Genomic DNA, 25,248 nt, shown 5'->3' on the forward strand with positions numbered 1-25,248 from the left:
TCTAAAAAAAAAAAAAGGGCGCTGCTGCCGGCTACTGCCACTCTTCCCATTGGGGGGTTACAGGGCCGGGGGGAACATACCGAATGCGTGATAATTTCGATTGCTGCCGCTTCACCCATCCCCAGGAGGAATGTACAAACAAGTACAGGATGGATGGGTAGTAGTCGTCCGTCGCCGTGTGTCAGTGCTTATTATGATGGTCATATTTTTTAACCCCAGCAGACAATCGATGTAACGCGCGGCGCGAGAGCGCGTGTAAGCGTTCCGACGCCCTATTTACGTGACAAATTGTTTGTCCAATTGGCGGGTAGAGGAGGAGGGCAGGGCAGGAAGCAGGATTTCTGTGCCGGCCCACTTCCCGGTGTTACGGATTAAAGGCGATTCCTAATAGGGGCCGCCCCGCCGTGTGCGTCTGGGGTCGCCTAAAACGTGCAGGAATTCATGAGCCGCCCAACTGCCACGTGGAGCAAAACTGCTGCACGGGTCTCTCCAGTGGATGTCTTCCCGGTTCCTATACTCAGAGAGGTAAAATTCATTTTTTTCGGTGGATGGTCAATGTGTTGATTAACGTTACTATTTTTTTTTTGTAGTTCATACACTTTAGACCCGATTGTGTACAAAGGCGCACGTGTTTGGAGGGAGATCGTCGTCCAATGAACTATCGAAGGGAGGAAAAAAATAACTCCAGCAACTACCGAGCGCCTCGCATAATAGGAAGCTGCTTAATTACACGCCAACAAGGTTCGCTCCTAAAAAGCCGACTCGTTACGAGAGAGAGAGAGAGGGGCTCGTTAAAATTGCTTCATCCCAGCCAGTTTTAATCCATCAGCAACGAAAAAAAAACAAGCATCATCGGGAACTTAGAACGCGCTTTTCTCTCTCCCTTGTAATCAACGCGCAACTTTCCATCGAAAGAAACTGGCCAAACATTTTTGGCCTTTTCGGTTCCTAGACGGCGTTAGAGAAGCAGAGCTAACCACACTTCAAAGCATTGCGGCAGCGCGCGCGGCCGGCTAATCTGTTTGCTTGCCTTCTTTTCTCGTTACCTCCATATTTAAAGCTTCTTTTCGCCGTTTGTGGAGGGAAGAAGATGAGAGGTTTAGATAAGTTCGGCACTGGGGCCACGTTCGGCCAAAAGAAAGGGCGCGCGGCGCCGCGCTAGAAAGAGTTTTCAAAAAAAGGTCTATTCCCGGACGGACTGAACTCTTCACGATCGATGTCTTCCCATGTAGAGAAGGGGTTAGGGTTAGGCCTCCCATTAGCCTTGAAAAGTCAGTAACCTTTGCCTATCCTTTCTCCAATGGTAAATGTGGTAGCAGCTAGAAATTACGAAATCCCTAACGAGGTGTGTTATACCGGTGCGTGTTGTAAGTGTATGGTGGGGGGGGGGAGCAACGGCTCGACCAACAATTACCAACAGTATCTCTATTTTCTATGCCCGCTTCAAATTAGGAGATTAATTACTTCCTCTTATGCTAGAGGCATCTCGCGTCGCGAGGTCAAAATACAAGACGCGACACAAGGTGTTCGCTGCTGTCCGTTATCTGTGTCTTAGGGTTGATCGATTGCAAAGCACCTACACACACACACACACACATCTGGAGTGGACAACAATGCATGTCACCTTTGTAGCGTGTCAGTGTGCAAGAGTGAATAAAAAAATCTGCAAGATTAAAACAAAATACAATTCCCGTTTGTGTCGTTTCGGGAGGGGGCGTGCAGGAGGATCAAGCGCGCGCGTACTTCACACACAGAGAGCTGCTGTTATAAAGAGGAGCTTTAACACCCTTCTGCTGCCTCCGCCCATCGCGAAGGCATTACTACTGATAAAAGAAAATGCAAACAAATAATAGCTGCAATAAACGAAAGAGAAAAAAAAAAAAAACTAATAATAAGCGGACGTTAGGTCCGCGCGCGTCCGGTGTGACATGAGCTTTTTTTTGTTGCTCCTTCTTATCAGAGAGCAACAATAAGGAATAAAAGTAAAACCACGATTTGGAGAAGAGCGGCGAAGATAAGGTGTTGGTAAACACACAGAGAAGGCTGTGGTGATTCGCAAAGAAATAGGGACGGCGTGCGTAGACGCATCGCGTAATCTTGATGCTTCCGGTGTTGCCTGAAACGCACACAGACACACAGACACACACACACACACCGGGAAACGATCGGTTTGGAAGTATCGTCAGGTTCCCTAACGTGCGCGAGCGCACGCTGCCAACCATTTACACTGGATGGGATTTAAAATCGCTCAGCGCACGACAAGAGCAGGATTAGAAATAACACACAGAATTATCATTACCACCCCACTCCCCTTCGTGGTGGTCTCTCAACCGGTCGTGTGCTCAGGGAAGTTTGCTAGTTGGGGGGAGGGGTTAGGCTTAAGATTAAACCGATGATTAGAACCTGGGAAGATGCAGGAAGAAGAGAAGGAGAGAGATAAACATTCACAGTGAGTGCTTTCGAGTGCTTTGCTAATTACACTGTTAGCAGGAGAGAGTGGGACGCAAGGAAGGATTATCACCCCCCACCCATCGTAAAGGCTTTCTCGACCTATTCTTACCGGATCAGCGCGTGTGTGTGTGTCTGTCCACTTGGTTGAAAGCACTGATTAAGCAGAATTTGTAATGCAAAAGGAAGCACGACAGAAGAGGCTGAAGCGATAGCTTCAAACAACACAATCGTTTCTCGCAACATACCCCGCAAACCCCCAACAGCTATCCCACACTCTCCAGTGCAGTGATAAGGACAGTCACTATTAATTCGTGAGACACCCAAACAAATACACAAACACACGCACACACGCTCGCAAGGGCGGAATACGTTAGAAGATTTATTGGAGTGAAGCTTCTTGCGTACACTATTACCCCTCCAAAAAATGCCAAAAACATGAATACAAAAACAATGAACTCTCAATGTCCCACCCAAAACACAGATTAAGTGGAACTTTGACCGGCAGAGCAAGTGTACAGAGACGATGGCGCCGTCTCCGAGTGACCATCGGCAGCACAGAGCAGAGAGGAAAGTGAATTTGCTTATCTTCATTGTTGGGCAGCGCGCGCCCGGATCATCATCTCGCGTTCGCTCCCTATTAAACAGAGGGAGCAAAAAAGCAAACACACCAAGAAAGAAAGAGCTCATAAAACAGCTGATTGTGTGGCGTGCGGAGTTGGAGGCGGATTTTGCGTACCAGGATCTTGCGCACTTCAACACACATTCAACGCGTTACTCTTATTGGAGTGGCTGCTAGAATGTGTGGTGCAAAAATATTTTAAAATAAAACCCCGAAATGAAGGGTCCTAAATGACCTAAGAAATATGCAAAAGGTGTATATGTATGTGTGTGTGGTTTGGGCAAATGTTGAAGGTAGCCCCTGCTGCAACCTGTCCGGGTGGGGGTTGGTGGTTGTTTATCCCATTCCAGCGCCTAACACGTTTTCATCAATTCGCAACCCGGCGTAAACAAATATCGCTATAAAATAATGGTTTGTATGTGTGTGTGTGTGTGTGTGTGTCGACCCAAAAGGAGCAAGTGCAAGCGTGGCAGAAATATGATTTTGGTGCGTACGTAATAAAATACAGAAAAGCACGGGAGGGGGCGCGTGTTTGTGTACCTGCAGCAGTCACTGCAACCGACAACACACAATCTATGATGCACTCTCTGCACTGCCTGCTCTATGTATGATTGAGGGACACAAACAGAGCAACAAAAAAAAACCCTTTTCCAGGCACCATTCCCGCGCGATGTCGAAAATTGATGTCTGGGGACACCGAGAGGAAAAAGAGCTGCCCCGCTGGGGGGCGCGCGCGTGCTGCCAATTGCATTGTAAAACCTAAAATTGAACAAAATGCACACACACACACACACACGCGTGGTGGTGGTGGTGTGCACACGGGACACGAGAAGGGACTTCAAAACAAAAAAAAATAGATCAACGATTTTTGTTTTGTTTTGTTTTTGTTGAACAGAGAAAACTCTTTTCACCACCACACCAACCACCGTCAAAACTGCCCACTCCATGACCCATCACACAAATTGTATCACGCCGGTGGTGGTGGTGGCGGCTTTTTCGAATTTGCTTTTGTTGCAAAATCAGCGAATTTTGTTGTAATTTTATTAATTGCGCGTACATCGCCATGGAGTGGAGGAGAAGAACTCGAGCGCGCGCGTACCCACCAAAGGGAAAACAACTGTTTTTTCAATGAATAACAGGCGGGCACCATGAAGCTCAAATATAGATCGTACACATAATAAACGAACGGACGGACACACACAGGCACCACAGGAAAAAGGCGGCGGTGGAGAATCGATGCGGCGCGGAAAAGGCGGCGAACGATGCACTTTTGCCTGCATTGTGCATGTGTGCGTGTGTGTGTTTCTGTGCGTGCATGTGCTTTTGCCCCCTTGCGCTCGATCAAAAAAGGGTTTCCATTTGACTTTGGTACGGTACTTCCCCACCCAGAGTGTTCACCACCCTCACCAATCCATCCCTTCTTTTCCAGTGCCAATTTATGAACGCGGCGCATTGCCGATTATGCTCTATTGCCAGCCACTGTGTGAGTGTGTATGTGTGTCTATATATATACAAATTGAACTTTGTGGGAGTGTGTATATGTGTGTTCATGTGTTCACTTATTACGACAGCTTTTATTATGCTTTTCGGCGTTCGACGATGGCTGCTGATTGAGCCCTTTTCTTCGCGTCGACACACACCCGTCAGCCGCTCCGCCGTGCGCACCGTGCTGCGATAGAAGGGGATAGGGCAAGGGCAGTGAACTTGGGTTTAAAGGCAGAAACAACCACCACAACAACGACTACTGCCGAAAGTGAGCAACAAAATTGACCATCGCTCACAAACCCCACGGAAACACGCAGCAAGTTTAAGGGGCAAGAAGGCAACACGAATCGTTCTGGTTTCTGTGTTGTACGTGCAGCAGCAACAACGACTTCATACACATAGAGGCGCACATGAGGCAAAAAGGCGCAAATCAATTAATGCTGGGCGCAGCAACGTGAGGCGCTTATTACAGAGTTGTGTTGTGTACGAGCGCACAGGAACGAATTTCCGTCAGGAGCACAGCCTCATCCTCTCGAACTGGTAGGTAGTACAAGAGGAGAAGGAGAATGGGGAAATGGGGGGGGGGGGGGGAGAAAATAAATGTAGCAGCCAGCCAGCAACAGATTAGACACGTTCAAAAGGTCATCATCAGCGCTGCGCGGAAGCTTTGCGGAAAGAAAAGAGCAGCGCTCAGAAGACTCTAGCCGAGTAGTGGAAGATCAAGAAGTGGTTGAACGATCGTTCATTAGAAACCCGTGCACCGTACCGCGTTTGTGTGTGTGTGTGTGTGTGTGCAAAGAAGCAGAAACGGAATGGAACGAGAAATAAACCCCCCCACGAAAAGGGAAAGAAATGTTAACGCATAATAAGGTGCCTTAAGAAGCGGCCGGAGAGGCGGTGGAAGTAATAGGGAGCGAAAATAGGAACATCATTCCAAAATATTAAGCACCAGCAGCAACAGCAGCAGCAGCAAGGAATCTTTTCCTTTACCTTGATTGTCTTTTTAATTCTCCTTCGCCAAAGTAATGAGCGACGAACCCGATCCATAATGATGTGGTGGAGAAACCGACTGGGGATCTTCAGGATTACCGGCATTCACACACACACACACACACACACACACACACACACACACACACACACACACACACACACACACACACACACACACACACACACACACACACACACACACACACACACACACACACACACACACACACACACACACACCTTTTACTCTGTGTCGTTGTCCTCTGGGTGGAGCTCGGTTTCCCCCCGCTGCCCCCTTCTTGCCCGTCGCAGTGAAAAGAAAACAAAGAACAAAGCAGCAAGAGTACAAGCAACGAACCCGGACAAATCCTAGGGAAACGAAGCGATTTGAAACCAATTAAAATTATCTCAAATTTTAACTCTTTCTCTACCTACACACACACACACACCCTCCACCCCCTTCCTGGTGGACAAACACACGTCGCACCGTCCGGTTAGATTAGAAGATGCGCACGAAACGCCGTGGAAAACGCAACACAGAGGATGGAACCATCCTCCCCTTCTTGACTGCCGCAGCCACACACACAACAAACCCTTCTTGGACGATGATGACGACCGACCGGGCTTTCTCCTGACGTTGTCCACCTCTCGTGCTCGAACTCGCCCCCTCCCCCCTTGAAGGAATGACGAGATTTTGGGGGAGAAATGATCCGGGAAGCAGCAACCTCAATTCCACCGAAACTTTGGCTGCTGTGAGAGGTCGCGATGGGACACCTTAACCTCCCGCGGGTGACTCTCCCCCCCTCTCTCTCTCTCTCTCTCTCTCTCTCTCTTCGTGCCCTGTCAGCCCTTGGAAGGTAAATAAAAGACACACGCACAAACTCCCCCCGGCTGGACAATCGAGAATCCGTTTTTCCGTCTTCCTGGATCGGTGTTGTTTAACCGACCCCGCCTGGGGGCAGGAGCAGCAGCAGCAGCAGAGCAAACGAAATTCCGCACAGGCAGTGGCCTTTTACGATCCTTTTACCTTTCCTCCCACAAACCCCTGTATGGAAGGGGCGAAGGAAAATGAAAGAAAGCAAAAAAAAAAGATCAATCATAGTGAGGAGGCAAAAATGGAAACACGCAATCCAGTGGATCTCCTTCACTGTCTCTCTCTCTCTCTCTCTTTCTTTCCCTCTCCACTCCCTTCCAGAAACCCTCCGCAGGAGAGAAAAACGCAACTCTCGATGGCAAAATCAATCGCTGCCGAAACGTGCGGGGGAGAGAGAGAGACGAGGTACAAAATTCCAAGTGAAAGATGCTGTAAAGGAAGCAGCGGCCGAACGAGGAAGAAAAAAAATGGGAGCCTCCAAACAAAATGGACCGTAACGATCGTGTGTGTGTGTGTGTGTGTGGAGAGAAGGCTGCTGGAACGATCACCTCTCTTCGAGAAAGGAATGTACTGATTGGGGTTGGAAAGGGAGCAAAAGGGTTCCCGGTGGTGCTGGTGGTAACCATTTCCTGGTGCTGCCCTCTCTAAACAGTGAACTCATCTCCCGCAACAGAGCAAGCAGCGCTTGGAGAGGGGAGCGGGTGGGATTGACTGAGGAGCAGCAAAACCTGTACAAATGAAAGACTACAACAAGGGTAGAAAGAACGAACGTAAACACCGAGGCTCGCTGTGGAAAAGGAAATATCAAATGAGGAGCAAAGCAAGCGGAGAGAGAGAGAAGGGCAGGGAAAGAAAACGCAGCTTTTACACACGCAACACAGCCAGCAGAGAGAACGAACGGACGGAAAGAAATGGAGCGAAGGAAAGGCGAAGCAAAGCGCACACAACAGCGGAGAAAGAAAGCGTGTACACCACACCGAAAAAAAAGGAAACCGAAAAATTGGCCCTCATCGTTCTTAATGCGGGTGTGCGTGGTGCGTCTGTGTGTGTGTGTGTGCAAGGAAAAACAATAATAACACAACAAGCACCAATACCCGAAAGGAAATGCCGACGAAGACAACCATCGGGGAACAGGGGGGGATGAAGCGAGCGGAAAAGGAATCAAAGCATAACAACAAAGAAGAACCCACAGAGAGAGCGAAAGAGCCCAAAAGATGTAATAAGGAAATTGAGAAGATGAGGATGAGAACAAAACAACAACAAAAAACGCGTCTAGAAACAGAAGACGAAGGAAGAAGACATGAAAAACAACAGAAGAAAAAAAAACTACGCAAGAACGCACGAAAGAAAAGGAAAGATAAAGGCAGGCGCAAAAGCGAATCAAAACACGCAGGAAAGGAGGAACAAATCAGACAGATAAAAGGAGCAAAAGAGAACCGATTTACTCTTGGTGTGTTTTCCTTTTTTTTTCATTTCCAAAACACAAAACAAGAGACGAAGAGGCAAATAGGAAGAGACGAAAACTGGAGGAAAAAAAACACAACATAAATGCTCGTAAAAACCTTTTCTCCAGTAAGTCTTTTGACCTCTCTCACTCTTTCGCTTCTTCTTGGGGCTTTGGTCTGTTTTTTTTCTGTTGTTCTTCTCCTTCACAGCATCCATGATAATCTGCTTCGGCCTTCATCTAGGCCGCGCGCGCACACGCGGGCAGGCATATCTCTTTCCGGGACTCGTTCCCTGGGACCAGAGGCCGCGCCAAGCGGACACGTTGATGCGTTGCGCGCCTTAATACTTTTCGCCCTCCCCATTTATATATATATGCGTGCTCCACTCCACAAGCACAATTTTATTTTTATTTTTATTTTTATTTTATTCATTGCTCGGCCACGTTGGGTTACAGCAATAGTGCTTATTGACTATAGTATACAATTATTCTCGAAGGAGTAGGAAGGAGTTTATGGTACGGAAAAGGAGTGAAGACGGGATCGGTAGACAGGATAGGAGAGGACAGCAGGAAGGGAAGGCGGAAGTGATTACATTAGTAAACGCTGCTACAGCTTGATATATGTCACAGTCAGCATCAGTAAAGGACCAATCGGTACCGGCTAAAAATACGATGAAGCTTTTGGTAGTCCAGTTTCCTAAAATTGAACATACGAGCCGTAGGTATTCGTTGAGAGGATGCAGGGCGAGAGTGCGTAAGGAGCACACTTGTCTCATGAGCAGGATGATAATTGTCTAGCGCGACGAGTGGAACAGGTGAAGCTATGACGAGGGAGCAGCGCTCCAAGAAGGCATAGCATTGGCAGCATTGGCAAATAGAAGGTCCAATTGACTTCCGCGTATATTTTTTATGCCAGATAATTGCAGCAAACCGTTTACCGACATTCCATCAAGCAGAGAAACATTTTCACGAGATACACCAGTAGGAATGAAGTGCTTAACGCACGATGCAAACGGTTGCCAGGAGAGTGATGGTGAATTAAAATCACCAAGTAACACCATAAGATCATTTGATTTAAGTTTGCCAGCAACGAAACTAACACTCTCATGCAAATCGTCAAGGACTTCTTCGGAAGAACGCAGATCGGGTGGAATGTAAACGGCGCCGATATAGATTGCAAGGTTTGAAGCTTAACAATTGTCCAAACAGACTCCAGCGAGTCGAACGGCAGTGATAAAGTTGACGTGTTCAGCACGGAAGAGCAGGCAATGAGTACACCACCACCACGGCAACGGTTACTGCTGAGAGAATTTCGGTCGCAGCGATAGATGACATACGCATCCTCCGAGATAAGAGAGGACGGAATGGAGCCATCGAGCCATGTTTCAGTTAACACCAACTCATCCATATCAAACTCAGATAGACAGAGAGGCGTAACTCGTTTGTGCGCAATCCTCATACGTTTTGATAGTAGATGTTTAGTTGATCGATCGAAGGGATGAGAGAGCGAGATGCGCCGGGAGTGCTCTCTCTGCAAGTTATTAACGGCGAAAGAGAGTCGGACGGATTATGTGTATTAGATGCAGGGTTAGCTTCCATCAATTCGGGTAAAGTCGGTAGTTCATGAGAATCTTCAGCCGGATCAGCCGGTTTACGCTTGCTGAAAGTACTGCGTATAAGGCAAGCTCATAGGGCCATGATCTGGCGAAATAGTGAAATCAGCGTTTCGCAGTTGTGTCGTGTGGTTGATAGAAGATGGCGATGAAGGATAATCCGATTCACGATTAATAGGCGCAGAAGGTGCAAGGGATGCTGCAGTAGTGGGTCGCCAAACATTGACGGAGCGGGGATTAAGGTCGATGAACTCCTTAAAAGAAATCCCGCGAGGCCAGGTTGAAGCAGCCAAAGCAATAGCCCGGTGCGAATCCGGTACACCAATTTTAAAAGATACGTAGGAGAGCGTAGAAAGATCCCGGTCGCGTCGTACAAGGCTATATACCAAGATGTCGTCTGTCCCTATGTTAGAACAGGCCATTTCACGGATCGCTTCAATCGGAGTATCAGGAGCAATACGGGAGATAAAAACCCAAGTACGGCGTGGGCGTTCAGGAACGGTCGTAATATTATTGCAGGACAACCCTGTACCCGATGAAAGCATAGTGCGTGTAACGGTATTGGTAGGCGATGGGTCGGGAGAGCGATCCATCAATCGACGTTTAGAAGGATTCTCACCAACAGCTTGATGGGTGAGCTTAGAGGCCGCAACTGGAATCGTGGTCGTTGAGTGCGTAGCAGGAATCGCAGAATGGTGAGTACTCGATGTAGTAGTATGCGTGGCAAGATGAGAGTTGAGCTTGTTCATTAGTGAGTTGAAGGAAGTGAGAAACTCACGGTGCATGAGATTAAGCTCCTTGATGCCATGCTTAACTTCATCAAGCGTTGTGAGTAGTGGAGCCTGTGAGTAGTTGCGTTCCATTGAGTGAGAAGCAGTAAGTGAGTCGATGAAATCTTTCACGGAACGAATTGACGATGCTGATTCCTGTTTCATCAAAGCTATCTCGTTTCTAAAACAATCCAGTGAAGAGGAAAGTTCAAGTCGCAAGCCAGCTGATGCCGCCTGCACAGAACGTGAGGAATCGCGGAAATCGGACTGCAACGATTCCAACAGGTAGGCAGCGTCACGAGAAAGGCCGTGCGAGAAGCGTAAAGTGTCAACAGCCCGCAAGCGCTGAGCACAATCCGCGCAAGCCCAGAATAAATTTTGTGACTTCTTAAAATCACGCAGGAGCGGGGTAGAAAGTCCAATGCACTTATCGTGGTAGTAGTGTTCACATAGACCGAAGCACGGAATTGGATCGTTGCTAATAGCACCTTCACATTTCTTACAGATCACAGACGCCATCGCAAAATAGCGCAAAGTTCGACTGAACAGTGAGTGGTCACAACAACCGCAGGCGGATTGCAATGTTTATATGTTGAACCGTACAATTCACAGGTGCCGCACAAATTTGTGATACGTGAACGCGCGAGTGCAAATTAACCATTAATTTGCTGCTATGCTTTCGCTACGCACCTTCTTTCTTCTAAGCGCACAACAGCGCGGCTGAATCGTTGAGGCAACGAGAAGAAGAACGGCTCGAAAAAAAAAACGCTCCCAGCAGGGGACATCCTATACTGGGAGAGAATGGGTTGCTGGCACTGCTTTGCCATACCACAGGTTCCTCTGCCCTCCGTTTGTGGCCCATTTCATCTGCTGAATCTGGCGCTCATGCGCAGCCTACCGAGAGTTCCCCCGGATAGCACACGGAAGATCAGAGTCAGAGCGGTGATGTGGCGAAGAGGAGCAAACAACAACACATCCGCGACGACCTTAAGGCTTTTGCCATTCTCCAACGGTGACATTCCAATGGAGCAGAGGAATCACATATTGAGAGAGCATGAAATGTAGAGAAAAAAAAATACACAAACAACGTTCTCACCTCCACTGTGGCTTAGAAGTTTGAGGATGATGATCTGGCGACGGTGACTTAAAATCTCGCCACGATCCGAGCAGCTAAACGCTTCCTAAACAAACGCAGCAGGAGACACTTGTGTGACAGTGAGTTGTGACGGCGTGGTAGCCGCTTCTCCCGGACGTCCACAAGCCAAGACATTGCTAGCATCAATCCCCAGGCCCAGAAAAGTTGTGGAAGATGTCGAAAAGAGCAATGTGCCAGAGGAAGACCTACACAACCAGCTCACGAGAGATCTCGGCGTGATCTTCCTGCCGTGTGATCTTCCTCCCCAAAAACGGGCCCCATCCAATTGGGAGGAAGTTCAAGACGCGACGCCCTCGTGGAAGAACTCGGGCAACGGGAGACTGTGGTGTATTGTGGTAACGACCACAGAATAGAATCTTCTAATGGTCATCATCTACACCGTTTTTTTTTCATTTCAGTTCCACACACTCCAAGCCCGCGTGGAGTTCAACGAGGTTCGCCCGCTTTCAGACATCACTCGCCCAAGATTTCTCCACCTATTCGTCATAGTGCTGGGCTGGAACGTCCGAAGAAGAACACCAGAGCCGTCGTAATTCGTCTGCCTCATCTAATGAACCTTTTCACCTACTCACTTTAAGGAGCGGCAGTAGGGATTCTTATTCCATTCCCACTGTTCTTCTTCGCAGACAAACGGAACCAACATCTGAGGGGAAGAAGTAGAGACAACTTTCGGCAGTTGACTGACCACCAGAGATTTCCTCCATCATCGGTACCACCATATCTCCAACCGCAGGGGCATTAACATTTTTCGACTCCGTCCAAGATCCGGACACTAGATTACGGATCCGCTTGGCTTTCGAGCGTCGCACAGCTTCCACACACGAGATGATGATTGCGAGAATGGAAGCACTGATTTATGACAGGCTCTCTCCCCAGTGCTCCACCGGACCCCATTTGTCTCCCTCTGGTGGGAGCTTCTTAACCCATGGGTGTGTAGAGGTTAAGTTAGTTTAAGTGTTCAAGTGCACCGTTGAGACGCCAACATTCAGAACGTATCCAGAGCAATCTTCTTGCACAGCTACCCTGTCCAGCCTCCAGGGATGATGTTTAAGATTTTACTTTTACCAGGAATTTCGGAACTATGAAGACAAGCGGTGACTTGACCGTAGATACCCGTGTGTGTAAGGCAACCAGGCACTAAGTGGTCCCAGTGTTCTTCACCATTTAACAGTCTCTATTATGAGATATGAATAGAAAACCAAAAATGACATCCGCAGAGCGCTATTACAGACATTTGGTTACGCCCGATCTCGCAGGTGGGAAAAAATGGCCCGCTTATAATGGTTTTACTTGCGCCACAGCGGGAACTCCTCTTCCACACATAATTCACCTTTTTGCTGGACAGTCAGTCGTGTCCCTAACCCCGTGTCCAACAAAAGGAAGTTTTATTTCTCCAGAAATGCAGTAAAAATCCTCCGATTGCCCCGAGAGAGCCTCCTTGGTGTCTGTCGTAGGATTTTGTTGTTGTTGTTGTGTGTTCTAAACCGGATGGACTCCCCGTCGAGGGATATCGGAGGGTCGAAAAGAAGCCCGAATTCGATTCGGACAATCATCAATGTACGCGCGAGCGCAGCACACAGTACGCCCTATATCTCAGGTACTTTTTGCTCTTTCAACCAGAGACGTTTCACAGTGCATCCGTGCATTTCCAGAGGTCCATATTTCGGTTGCCAAACCGAGTCACCGAGAGTTGGCGGCATCATTCTGGACCTCTCGACCGACCCCTCGGGATAATTCAAGGAATTTGACTTCCTTTTGTTTGTGCGTGCATCAGACGAAGGGCCTTCGATGCCGCTCTTCTTTCCACGCAAAGGACACGACACACACACAAGAGTTCGAGACCGGAGGTATTGGCTTACCGTTTGCTGAGCTTGTGTTTGAATTTCGGCCCTTCCCGAATGGGTGTTTTCCTTTTGTGACCTTCCCTTCTCGATGGTGTGTGCTGTTTCTTTGAACTTTTTTTTTCAACACACACACAGGACACAGGACACAACCCAAGGAAGACGAAATGTGTTACAATGTACGCGCATCGCTTTTTTGGAGAGCTCTCTTCCAGGAATGGCGATGACTTTGCTTGACACACGCTCATGTGTATGCGTACCACTTTAACAGGCTTGCCAGTGGATGTGTTTCACAGCAAATCAACTTTCCTCCAAAAAACGATCAAGTGTATTTTCCAAGAATTTTCGCATCCAGGAATTCCAAAAAAACCGAAGCGATCATCCGCTTCTTACTTCAGGAAAAAAAAGGGAAAAACAACATTCAAACAATAGAGCTTTTTGTTGTAGGCCTTATCTTTCCATGTGCCCTTCTTCCAGCAAGAATGGCGATGTAATCTAAACCGCATCCCACTAATCAGCAATTAACAAAAAGGGATATCGTTCTCCCTTCCAACTTCAAACTTTTCCCAATTTTTGCTGCCATTCAGATTCGGCAAACGTTGGTCATCACCCCGTGTGTCGTGTGTCGCAACACGCTTCCCTCCTCTCTCTGGACAGTTGTGTTTCACATGTGTTCCGAATGATGTTTTGCGCCGGCAATAAATAATGCGCACCCACCCACCCAAACCTTCCTCTAGTTGAGTGTTAAAATTTGCCCATTTTTCCCCCTGCTGTCGCGCTGACTTACGATAAATATTATCCCTCCAAGATCCCAAAATCAGACACGCCAACAAAGCAGCGGCAAGTGCATTGGGAAATATATCGCAACTCCGAGGGCGAGAAGCACAATATTCTACCGATGCGTGTAAAAAGAGGCATCTTACCTTAACACATTACACACATGGCGCGCCGGCTAAGGGGGAAGAAAGGGCACAAACGCGACCAGGGGTTGAAACCACCGAAATGGTGTTATCCGGGGGCATGTAACACTATTATTATTATTAGACAGTAGGCTGGAGAGGAATTTTCAGGGCAAAAAGTAATCGCGCGTCCCTTTTTTCACAGCAGGCAACGAACCCCTCCTCGATGCCCGCGTGTGTTTGTTGCAAAAGTGTCGTCCTTCCGGTTGTGCGCAGCACGTTCTTCCTTCCCAGTACAGAGTGAGGGGGAACAATCCTATGAACTCACACCCCTCTTAAAACCCAATTGCCGTGGTGTGTGTGTAATTCATATTCTATTGCCGGCAAATCTGTTCCGATTTTACGTTACGCCGTGAGTCGACTGGACGACCACATCGGAAGCGGAACTGTGCCCGTTTCTGCTAGAGGGGTGCTGATGTGAGCTGTAGGAGATCAGGTGCATCCGACGAACCAAGGGGGAAGTAGTTTGCACTTGTCCGGAACTCGAGGGATTTCACTGGGGCGAAAAAAAACGAACGCTTCGTCAGCCATCTGTGCCGTCACAGGAAGAGAGGGATCGTTGCGCAGGGTGGTACAAATAATTAATTTTGTCCCTGGCCGATGGGAATTAGGGCATTCCTGATTGTGTTGTCTACACAGCGTACAGTGGGTAAAGTTCTTCTCCTATTTTTTGTGTGCATTTTTTGAGGACCTTTTGAACACATTTTCTCCGCGAGTTCTTGCGGCAAAAATGTTTTACTTTTTAAATTTTAAATCGATAATGAGATCGACACATTCCACCCAAGCAGCCGGGCCAAGTAAGCCAGTAGTTCCCTTCGCACAGGTACATCGATGATGCCTGCGCACCACTTCATACGCCTGTAAAACGATTAAAACTCATTCCGAAATCTCTTTCACACCGCGTTTGGGCAAATCTTCGCACCCACCTTTGTGTTTCACCTCCGAATAGAGGTAGATGTACTCTTCTTAGCCTTCTATGCAGCGGCGGTCATCTCTTCCAAGGGGAAAACGAGAATCACAGAGCACCGTGTGAGAGAAGCTAATCGGCTTCGCTTGTGTCTTTAGATTTATTTTTCCTATTTTCTGGGTAGCCAACACACAGCCCAAATTGCACTGCCCTTACCCACTTTACTGGGACTCGCTGTGCTGTGGGTAGGCGCAAAGTACTTGAGAAGAGCCCAGCAACACCCTTCGGCAACCGAAGAAAACCAAACTCGATCACCAGCAGCGTCAAGATCGAGAACCGGAGAGGAGTTTTGAGTGTTAAGTAGCCCATAAAACAATACCACAGCACCATCGGCCATCTTTAGAGGATAGAGGTAGTGGAAAAAGGCGGCCAGGCGCAGGCGCAAACGGCAATCCAATGGACTTGGAAACACACACACACACTTTACAGGTGTGTAAAAGTAGCAGCACAGAAGGACATATTGGGTGCAAAAAAGAGAACCTTCAACTGCCGAAAGGACATTCTTCTGGAGGACATCCTTTTTATTTTAAGGTAATGGATGATCTTGCAGGCCCTGAATGTCAATGAATAAGGAATGAGAAGAGGCTCACTTTCCCAAAATCGTTTTGTTCCTCTTCAAAGTCCAATAACCATTACCTTCTGTGCTCATTACACACGCACACACAGGACCCATATCACATTCACATCACAAGTGGGTTTTTGGGCAGGGAATCCCGCGTGCATCGGATGCACTTGTTGGTGAGCCTCTTGCGATTCATATGCTAATTTCTAATTCTCATATGCTAACGGTTCCCCGTGCTAAACGACTTCCTTCTTCTACGAACGAGGAAAGATCGATCCTAGCCGCCCAGGCCCAGGCATTGGCTGTGTTGTGGAAGTGTTCTAGGAAGTGATGTCGGTAGTTACTCAACACACGCATCCGTCCGCTCAACTTTCGCCCAAAGCGGGACCAAAATGCGCCACCGAAGCCAAACAAAATAATGTCCAGTGAGGTTTGTTTTTCCTTTCCTTTTCGAGAACCAAAAAAAAACACTACTTGGCACCTAAAATAATGCTTGGGTGTACATAAAATAAAAGCAGCAAACAGCAGGGGTTTCTTCGCCAAACGGACAACACAGTTAGAGTGGTGTTGTGCTGGTGTTTGGTCATTCTCGCGTACAATATCACACAGTTAGTGGCTGCAAAGTAAGTAAGCAAAACGGAACCTAATATGCGCGCGGGACAATTGCAACAGTTGCAGTAAGAAAAAGCGAGAGACAGTATGAGCGGGGGAAGTTAAAAAGTGCAATAAAAGCAAAATAACTCCTCCTTCTAACTCCCAACCCACTCTTACTCTTTTTCTTCAAAGGGCCAAGACGCACACGCAGCACACGCGGACATGAACAACGGTGGCCAGCGGTGGCTTCCGCCACGCATCGAAACGGAACAGAGAGCGAGCCGCGCAAACGGTCATTGGACGGGAACGGGAAAAACACACAACCACCCCGCCGCGCTGCTTTCCTCCTTCCTCTCCTTTAGGCGCATTCGAAGCAAAAATGTGTCTGCGATTGCAAAAGTAGCAAAAAGGCAGCGCCCTGCAGTAGTGCAGAAAGAAATGGTCACATGTTTGTATGCAAATCGGAAGCAGGAAGAACATGTGGGGAAGGGCGGGTTGATTGAAGGGAGAATTTCTTCTGAGAAAACGGGGGCAAACAGGGAGAAGAAAAGAAAGGAAAAAACAAAGAAGCAAAGGCATTGGGTAGTGTGTTTATTCTTGCTCTTCTTCGGCGAGGAAGTCAAGTCAATATACGAAGCAGCCACGGGGTTTGCCAGTGGCAGCCAGCAGCAGTTTGTATTCGTGGATTGCATTTGCAATAAAACACACCACATGTGTGCCAAGTGTGCAAAAAATGTGTTAATGCACAACCAACACGTGGCCAACAGTGCATTAGATTTGGTGCAGCGTTCGCATGGGAATTATTGGTAGATTTTTGAAACAATTTGAATGATTTTTGAAGGCATCTAAAAGCGAAAAGATTGATTTATTGATTGTGTAAGCTAGTTGAGATATTTGTTAATATAATTTAAGCATTAAAAAATATGTCCAAATACTACTTCAATCAATTGTAACAGAGCACTTGCCTAAGCGTTTTTTTTTCATAAAATATTAACCAAACAGAAATCGTCATCAATTCAAACACCAAACCCGGATGTTGAGTACCCAAGATGTTGAGTACCCCACCCCTCTTTTTGCGGCTACTATTGTTCTGTCATCAGTCAGTCTGGACAGTCGCACACCGTGGGCTTCATCTCATCGTCTTCTTCACCTTACCATGTCGAACACAGCAAAAATTGAAGAAATGCCGGCCACACCACACTCTCAGCGAGCGCAAAAAAGCGCCTTTCTCGAACGCGCAATTGTGTTTACTTTCGATCGTTCTAATGCTCTTTCTTCCCCTCTCATTTTCAGTTTAACTGCCTCAAACGTCCACTAGGGAGTGGAAAGATTTGGCAAACGATGGCAATTTTGTCTGTTGCCATACACCGCCGGCCTCTTTGCTGCACAATAATACCAAAAACACCACACCAACCAGCCATTTCTTCTCCGCGCACGGAACACGCTCGTGGTAGTGGTGGTGGTAGGTGGGTCTGAGCTGAGAAGCCAAAAGGGGAAACAACCATGCGGTTCCGGCATGGCACCAAGAGGAGACGTCGTTTCGTCGTCGCCGTCGTCGTGGAAAGGCAATCTCATCAATCATAATTTATTATTCAAATTTACTGGCTGCTGGTGCCGTGCTGTTCGCGACGACCGACGGCCGGCTCTCGGGCGCTCGATTACGTCGTTCGCTCGACGCGGGAAAAGAGTTCCCTTACAGTGTGTGTGTGTGTGTGTGTCTCCGGGTTGGTGAAAAGAATTATGCTGAGTGTGTCTTTTTCGGCATGTTGTTGGTGTCAAAACGGCGTGCACTGGGGGCTAACTTCTAAGCTCATGCTCTAAACCCCCTCTCGTGTGACCAATTAACAACACACGAGCGCGCGCACCCGTTGAAGATGCGCTTTGAGGAGGAGGTTAGCACTTTCCCGCATAATTTATCGCCCCTTTGGTGTAGTGTTATGTTCTCTCCCACCAAATGCGGCTTTTATGCTTTATATGCGTTTTTTTCTAACCCCATAATTTGCTCGGGTGATAATTGTGATTATTTAACAACACCCGATCGAGCTGTGAGCAGACGCGGGCGGATAACAACAACAACAACAACACAGGGTTGATTCAAAGGGACACCCAGAAGAGAGGGGAAAACACTTGCATTTAAACGTACTTACCGGTTGGGGTTTGTTTTCCTTCTGGGCCTGGGCGGCGTACCAACTTGTTGCTTGGATCTCGTAGCGTGCGCTTTTCCTTCAATTTATCTCACTCTCTCGCTCTCTCTCTCCCTCTCTCAGTTTTCCAGTTAGTCCTTTTTCACTTGGGCCGGCACAACAAAATATTCTTTCTCACGCACAGCGAAAAAAAACACAAATTACACACAAAAAACAGGCTCTTGCAAGAAACACTCCAGCACAACTTTTCTTTTAGCCTTTCGATTGGTTTTCTTTCTCTTCACACACACACACACACACTCTTTCACGCTCTCTCTCTCTCTTTCTCTTCAAATATCACTCCTTCGAAACAAAACAACGGTTGCACTTGTGGTTGCTGTACGTGCTCATGTTTTCATCACTCATTTCGCGGTGGAAATCGGGCCCGGAAGAAGCCGCCGCATTTCCTTCTTTCGCGGGGAAGCAGCTTAAAAAGGAAAAAAACGGAACAGCTGGGGGACGTAGCGCGAAAATTAAAGCAACCAACAGCAACAAAAAAGAGCTCGCTTCTTCTTCTTCTTCTTCTACACACTTTGCTTCAACAAAACCGATACACCACACACAGATCCATTCGACTTTGTGGCCTGCTGTGTGTGTGTGTCGTTCGTGTTTAGCACACAGAAAGCACACACTCACGCACAGTACTACTGCCCCCCCCGTCGGATGGTGGCCGATTTCCGTTGTGAAAAGCGCGATACAACACAAGCAAGCACTCACACACACAGGACACTGACACACTGGGGTTTGCTGGAAAAACTGTGGAAAGAAAATATGGGGAAAAATAAATGGGTAAGCTCGCGCGCACTTTTGAGTGACCGTAGATGTGTGTGCGTGTGCGTGTCAAGGGAGGGTTGGGGAAGAACGTCACAACAGCGGCGACGGTCAGCTTATTTGTGCGCTCTTCCGGTTATTGAACGGTCGCCCGCCCGTTATCGCTGTCCTTTGTATTGCGTCGTCGTTGGCGTGCGAGTGATTTTTGCTTCCGATTGTCACACACGAAGAGTGGAAGGTTTTCTAATATGTTTTTGGCTAGCTGAAAATCTTTGCTTGGGAGATGTTTTTACACTCAAACACAACACACACAAAAGAGACACAGTTTTTGATTCCACGGAACCACGGTGGATGATAATTGAATAAACGTCACTAAACAAAAGCCTACTGCGGTCTTTATCTTCTCTTTCTCTTTTGTTTCTCTTCTCTGCTCTGCTTGCTTGTCAAACGAATATCCTTTTTTTAGGGACAATGGGCACACACAAATCACAACACGCTTTCTGGAGAATGCAGGACACACACAGTCAGTGCATGTTTTGTTCGAAAAGCCACTTCTTCTTCTTCTTCCTCTTCTTTGCTAGAACACACTTCTTGCGGATCAGTTGAATTCCCAGCTCTGCACCGGTCACGGCACAACACCACGAATGTTTCTTCTCCTGCTGGCTGCCCAGGCTACTACTGACTTGGTGCCAATCTGTGTGTGCGGCGATCTCACTCTTGTTCTCGCTTACACGGACGACGACGGTGATGATCTTCTGCGCCTACTTGAAAAGAGTAGCGAGATATGGCGGGCGCCCGCCGTGCTGACACTTGACACCGGCAAACACATTTCCTTCCGTGTGCGTCACACCACCACCACACCGCACCGCATGCAACACACTGCCAAACCGCGCCGCACACACACGCACGCACACTTCTCCGTGGTAGCGGGAAGTCGTGTGTTCCGGGTTTGTTTTTTTGTTTCCTCCTGCTGCTGCCGCTGCTACTGCTGAGACAGCAACTACGGTGAGACATACATACACTAGCAGTAAGCACACATACAGAAAAGGCTCATACACACCAGCAGCAGCAACAAGGGGTTTGCGAGACGATCGCACGCTTTTTTTCCACAAAACCGGTTCGCTACAGTGTGTGCCTTTTTTTTGCTGCTGCTTCTATTCCGGTTGGTATTTATTTCTGTGTTGGAAGATTTATTTCGCTGGTAAAGAATTTTGTGTACCTTTCGGTTGGGAGGTTTTTAGGTTTTTGGTTTGCTTGTTTGTAATATAACTTGTCCACACACAACACTTGGAATACTTTGCTCCAAACAGCACGCGGGTTTTTCTTCGCTTCGGAATTGGACAGTTTGGAAGTTTTCGGTATCGGAACACTGCTGATAGTTCACACGTGCACACGATATTTAGAATATTTTAAACCTCACTCCTTGTACCAAACACAAAACACACACAAACGGGCACAAAAAGATGATCGCACCTTGCACACGGACTATCCGAAATCAGGGGTTAAAAAAACAATTGATCACGCACAAGACCGGGCGGTAAACTCGAAAACCGTCGAAACTCACTATGAACTTCTGAATATCTTTTCCTCTCTCGTGCTGGTGTAAGATGGGATTGGGTTCGCTGTGTTGTGTCGAAATCTGGCGTGCAGCGTGTTTACTCGCAGCAGCAGCCGAAGAATAAAACGCTCCGTTCGCCTCGTTCGCCGCGTCAAAATTGAACCCGAAGCGCTCGAAACGGTCGGCCCAAAGTTCCGTTTGTGCGATGTGCGGGCGCCCGCACCCTCGGAGAGAGAGAGCGTGCGGTTGAGCGAGCGAGCGAGCGAGCCAGAGCGAGAGAGCGTGCGATTGCACGCGTTCGAACAAGTGAAAAACATGCATTCCGTGTGCGCGGTCTCGCTCGCTCGGGTGCTAGGCGGGTACGGGTGGGTGTCTCGCTCACTCTCACGCTCGTACACGTCGCTCTCTTTTTGCGAGCGCGTTTGCTTTGATTTCCGGAGCAATGGAGGGAGAGAGCGAGAATGTAAACACACGCTCGAGATACAGTGATGGCCGTAGCAGTTGGACGTACTGCACTGCTTTGGCTGCCGGGTTCGTGGAAAGAAAAGGTGCTTTCAGGTGCTTTGAATGAGGTGAAAGAGTATTGATGTAATGAAATAAAATAAACAGTAGTTTTTACAGGGTTGAAGCAAAAGCAAAAAAATGAACTGAAAATTATAGAAACGTTTTGCAGGAAAAGGATGCTGCTCGTTTGCAAACACTCGCGCAGCACGCTACTGTAACGTAGGAGTGGGAAGCAGTAAACGCACACACACACAGGCGCTCTATGCCCGCTTCTAGTCCCTTTGCGCTTGTGTGTATGCACTGTTTGCTGTGGTGTTAGGTGATCAACACACGCATATCAATCTCTCTCGCGCCCCGCGTCACCTAGAACGTGTCTCGCTCGCGCTCTCTCTCTCTTTCTCCCGCGCGGACGAGCTCGCCTTTTTCTTCCCGGAAATTTTCTTGCTTCCGCGTCGCGCGGTCGCGCACGCTTAGCAGAAGATGACAACCAGCCAGCCAGCCAGCCAGCCAGCGCACTGTGTCGGAAGGGTTTTTGGACGGGTGAGGGGCGGCAGAGGGAACGGACAGAATGTTGGGACCGGTCGAAAGAAATGTCGCCGTGGTCGACCGTCGCGCGGCGGAAGAAGAAGGTAAGTCCGCACGCTGCGTGCTAACGGAGTGAGTGTAATGGCCGGTCCGTTTCCGTGTGTGTTAGCGCGGCGTGTTCGTTTAAAAATAAATGTGCACACGCGCGCGCGCGCACACACACTGACAGTGCGGCGGTTTGGTAGGCGCTGGGATGGGAATCGATCGCTGGCGCAGTTCCTAAGGGTTTGGGTCGGACTTCTTCTTCTTCTTTGCTTTCGTACCGTCCGGACAAGCGTTCCACTTCTATGCATGTCCGGGTTCGGGTCGAGAACTAAATTCGCGAATTGTTTGTTGTTTTGTTTCTCTTTTGTATTTGGTCGCAGATGCCACTTCCCCTCGCCATCCCCCGTCTCATTGTGGGGTCGAATGGTTTTTAGGGCGATCGGAAGGGACACTTGGAAGGTCGATTGAATAGGGTCGCGTTTTGGGAGAGGGGCATGACCTAAGGTAGTTTTTTTTTCTATTGGACTTCACTTAGATATTTAGTTACTCCGAGAGATTCATGAGGATTGGCCTGTTTATCGGCTACTTTCTTTGGACATTGCTTACTTTCCTATCGAGTATCAGCTGCTTGGGTCGGTCTGGTGGTACAGTCGTCAACTCTGGCAATCTCTGCTTCAAATCACAAATAGGATACAGGGGTTTTCAGTGGCTCTCACAATTTTAACATCCTTTCTGGACACCTTGTTACGTTATGTCATGAACTGATAATCAAAAACAACGAAGGAATGCATCATGTATTGCCACACAGAGTCTAGAAAGTATGTTCAATTCATCAGAACATATAAAAATCCTAATTTGCTTTGTGATATGAACAACCACCTCAGACAAACGATTAAGATATCATCAAGAAACCTCCTCAGACATTTATTTTTTATTTTTTATGCAGTCTTCAAATTTTTGAGGAATATTTCATTATTATTAAAACAAAATATGTTTACTGACGATAATTTTTTCAGTGTAAAATGGACAGAAATTAATTGTATTTTTCATTCTATTATATACGCGAAATATAAAAGGAGATATCAGAAATCAGAATAATTAGAGCATGGGCTCCAGAGCTCCAGACTAGAGCACGAAATGCGGTCATGGATTTGTGGATTGTGATATAAACTATTTTTAACTATTTTTTATATTTATATTAACCTTGTTTTAACATCTCAAGGGAATTTGACACATTATGGATTAATTTGCAATGTTAAATCTTTTCAAATGAAGCTTTGAATGGTCACTCATTACCTAAAAGTAATGCCACAATGACCCTCATTAGCATCATTTTGACCCTATGATACACAGGTACTGAAAAGATTGAAGATCCCTGAAATAGAGCCTCACAGGAACAAAAACGATGGGATGCGGGAATGTAATCTGAGTCAAATGTTGACTTGTTTTTGTCAATGATGAACTAATCATATACTGATTTATGTCTGATAAGATGTAAGTAAAACTATCTGTACGATTTTCAACATGCTGGAATCATGGAGACGTCATCAATTACAAAATAAGCAGATTGGAGGCTCGCAGTTTGTTACACTTTTTAATACTTAAAACCGCGACGTACGAATATTGCTAAATGTACACAATTTTGCAGCATTCAAAAAGATAGCTGAATCAATTCAACCACTACACTTATGCTGACAAAAGCTGTCATCGTTTACGAGCCTGTGAAAATCTGTTTCACTCCCCTTGTGTTTGCATGCAAACCGGTGCCGGTGGAACGCCACAGGTGCCGGTTTCGCACGCTGCAGCAAAGGTTATCGCCGAAAGGCCGCCCTTCTAATGCGGAAGAGATTATTCGCACACCAGCACACACACACACACACATATACAGAACGTGTGGACGGCGGCCATCGTGAGTTTTACTACTGTCAGAAGGCACGGGATTACTTCAATTGAAGATGAGCAGATTACCGTTTTTCTTTTCGCGTAAGCCACAGCCGCCGGTCTCTGTTACATCACACGCCGGTCGCTTCTGTGCTGAGGTGCAGCGAGACGACGCTTATCAACGTTGCTGCTGTTCGGGGTTTGCATCGTTGCTCCAGTTTTTTTGTTGTGTAGTTGCTTATTGCTACTTCTAGTTACATCCACATCGCCATAGTGTCGTAAGGCTTTGGGCGCTTATTTTTACCCGGCGGGAAGCAGCAACAAGTCATCGGTGAAGCAGCGTTTTGTGGGAAAATTTCTCACCGTTCTTGCTTAACCGAACCGGGAGATGGGTAGATTGAGGATGGGCACCGCATCTGAAAGAAAGCTGATCTCCCGAACCAACCGACCCAGTGCTATTGTGGGTCGATTCTTCGCCTCTTTGGAAGCACATTGCTCTACTCCCCGCTTTTTCCCGCAATGACATCATCCCGCGGTTGAAAGCATTTGAAGACAACAGCGGCAAGAGAGAAAAAAAAAATGGGAACGGGAAACGAAAATGAAATTAGTATTGCGCAGGTGGTGAGAGTGAAGCTGCAAAAAAAAAAAGCTACACATTCCCCTCTCCCCAGCTCCTATTGGCCAAAATTTGCATTTCTTCACCGTGGCCAAGCGACACGCAGCGGTGATCTTTTCTGTCTGGCTGCGCTGGAAAATAGTGCGATGAAAATGCGTTTTGCTGCGGGTGCTATCCTATCTTGCACCGGCGCTGCTAGATGAATCGGTCGGTATGAGCGAGCGTGTTACATCATTGGTAAACAGCAACAGCAATTACCGTTTTTGGCGCGAGGGAACGGATGGTATAAGAGACGAACAACGAGCAAAAAAAAATCATAGCTGAAAAGCGAATTGAATGAAGCACGAACAAAAGGCACACGCTCGCGAATGATCTACTAACAAAGTCTCGCTCACCTCTAGCTTCTTTTCGCACCTATCTTCTTTCTATCGCTTGATGGCGGAAAAGTGTATCACTGGAGCGGCGTCGGCGTTGTGTTGTTGTCTTCCTTATGGTGTACGGGTGATTTTGGGCGGGATGAGGAAAGCTCGAACTCGATCTCATCAGACAAATGTTATCGGACAATTCCTTTGGGAAATGTTGTCAAACGGGTGGAATGATTTGGATGCTATGTGTGGTATTGTTTTCTTTGATGGTATTATTGTAGTAGATCTGGTACCCGGATTTTCAATTTGTGGCAGGCTCATCCGCTGATAAAGCCTCCGATTGAGGTGCAGTGTTGATGGCGACTACCTCTAGATTATTAATGACTAGGATTGCTGATATGTCGAGATTCTCGAAGTTGTGAGGGCATTTGTTCCTACTATATACTTCATAAAATTTTGAGATTCAGAAGGC

General features: G+C 47.5%; 1 protein-coding gene across 7 annotated transcripts in view; it reads right to left on the minus strand.

Moving 5' to 3' along the window:
* Positions 1-21,012, minus strand: part of LOC1271263 (ets DNA-binding protein pokkuri) — a 49,072-nt gene extending 28,060 nt beyond the window's left edge. For 2 of the 7 annotated variants that reach the window (XM_061654630.1, XM_061654622.1), the window contains exons 1-2: positions 20,847-21,012; positions 18,476-19,267 (exon numbers count right to left, since the gene is read on the minus strand). The gene's annotated coding sequence lies outside the window, so the exon portion shown is untranslated. Of the gene's footprint in view, positions 1-18,475; positions 19,268-19,765 lie in introns of all 7 variants that reach the window. The other 5 variants (XM_061654629.1, XM_061654625.1, XM_061654628.1 and 2 more) reach the window with 5 other exon arrangements.
* Between the last annotated feature and the right edge of the window lie 4,236 nt (positions 21,013-25,248).

Source organism: Anopheles gambiae, chromosome 3 (genome assembly GCF_943734735.2).
Source record: "Anopheles gambiae chromosome 3, idAnoGambNW_F1_1, whole genome shotgun sequence".
Classification (NCBI taxonomy): Eukaryota; Metazoa; Arthropoda; class Insecta; order Diptera; family Culicidae; genus Anopheles; species Anopheles gambiae.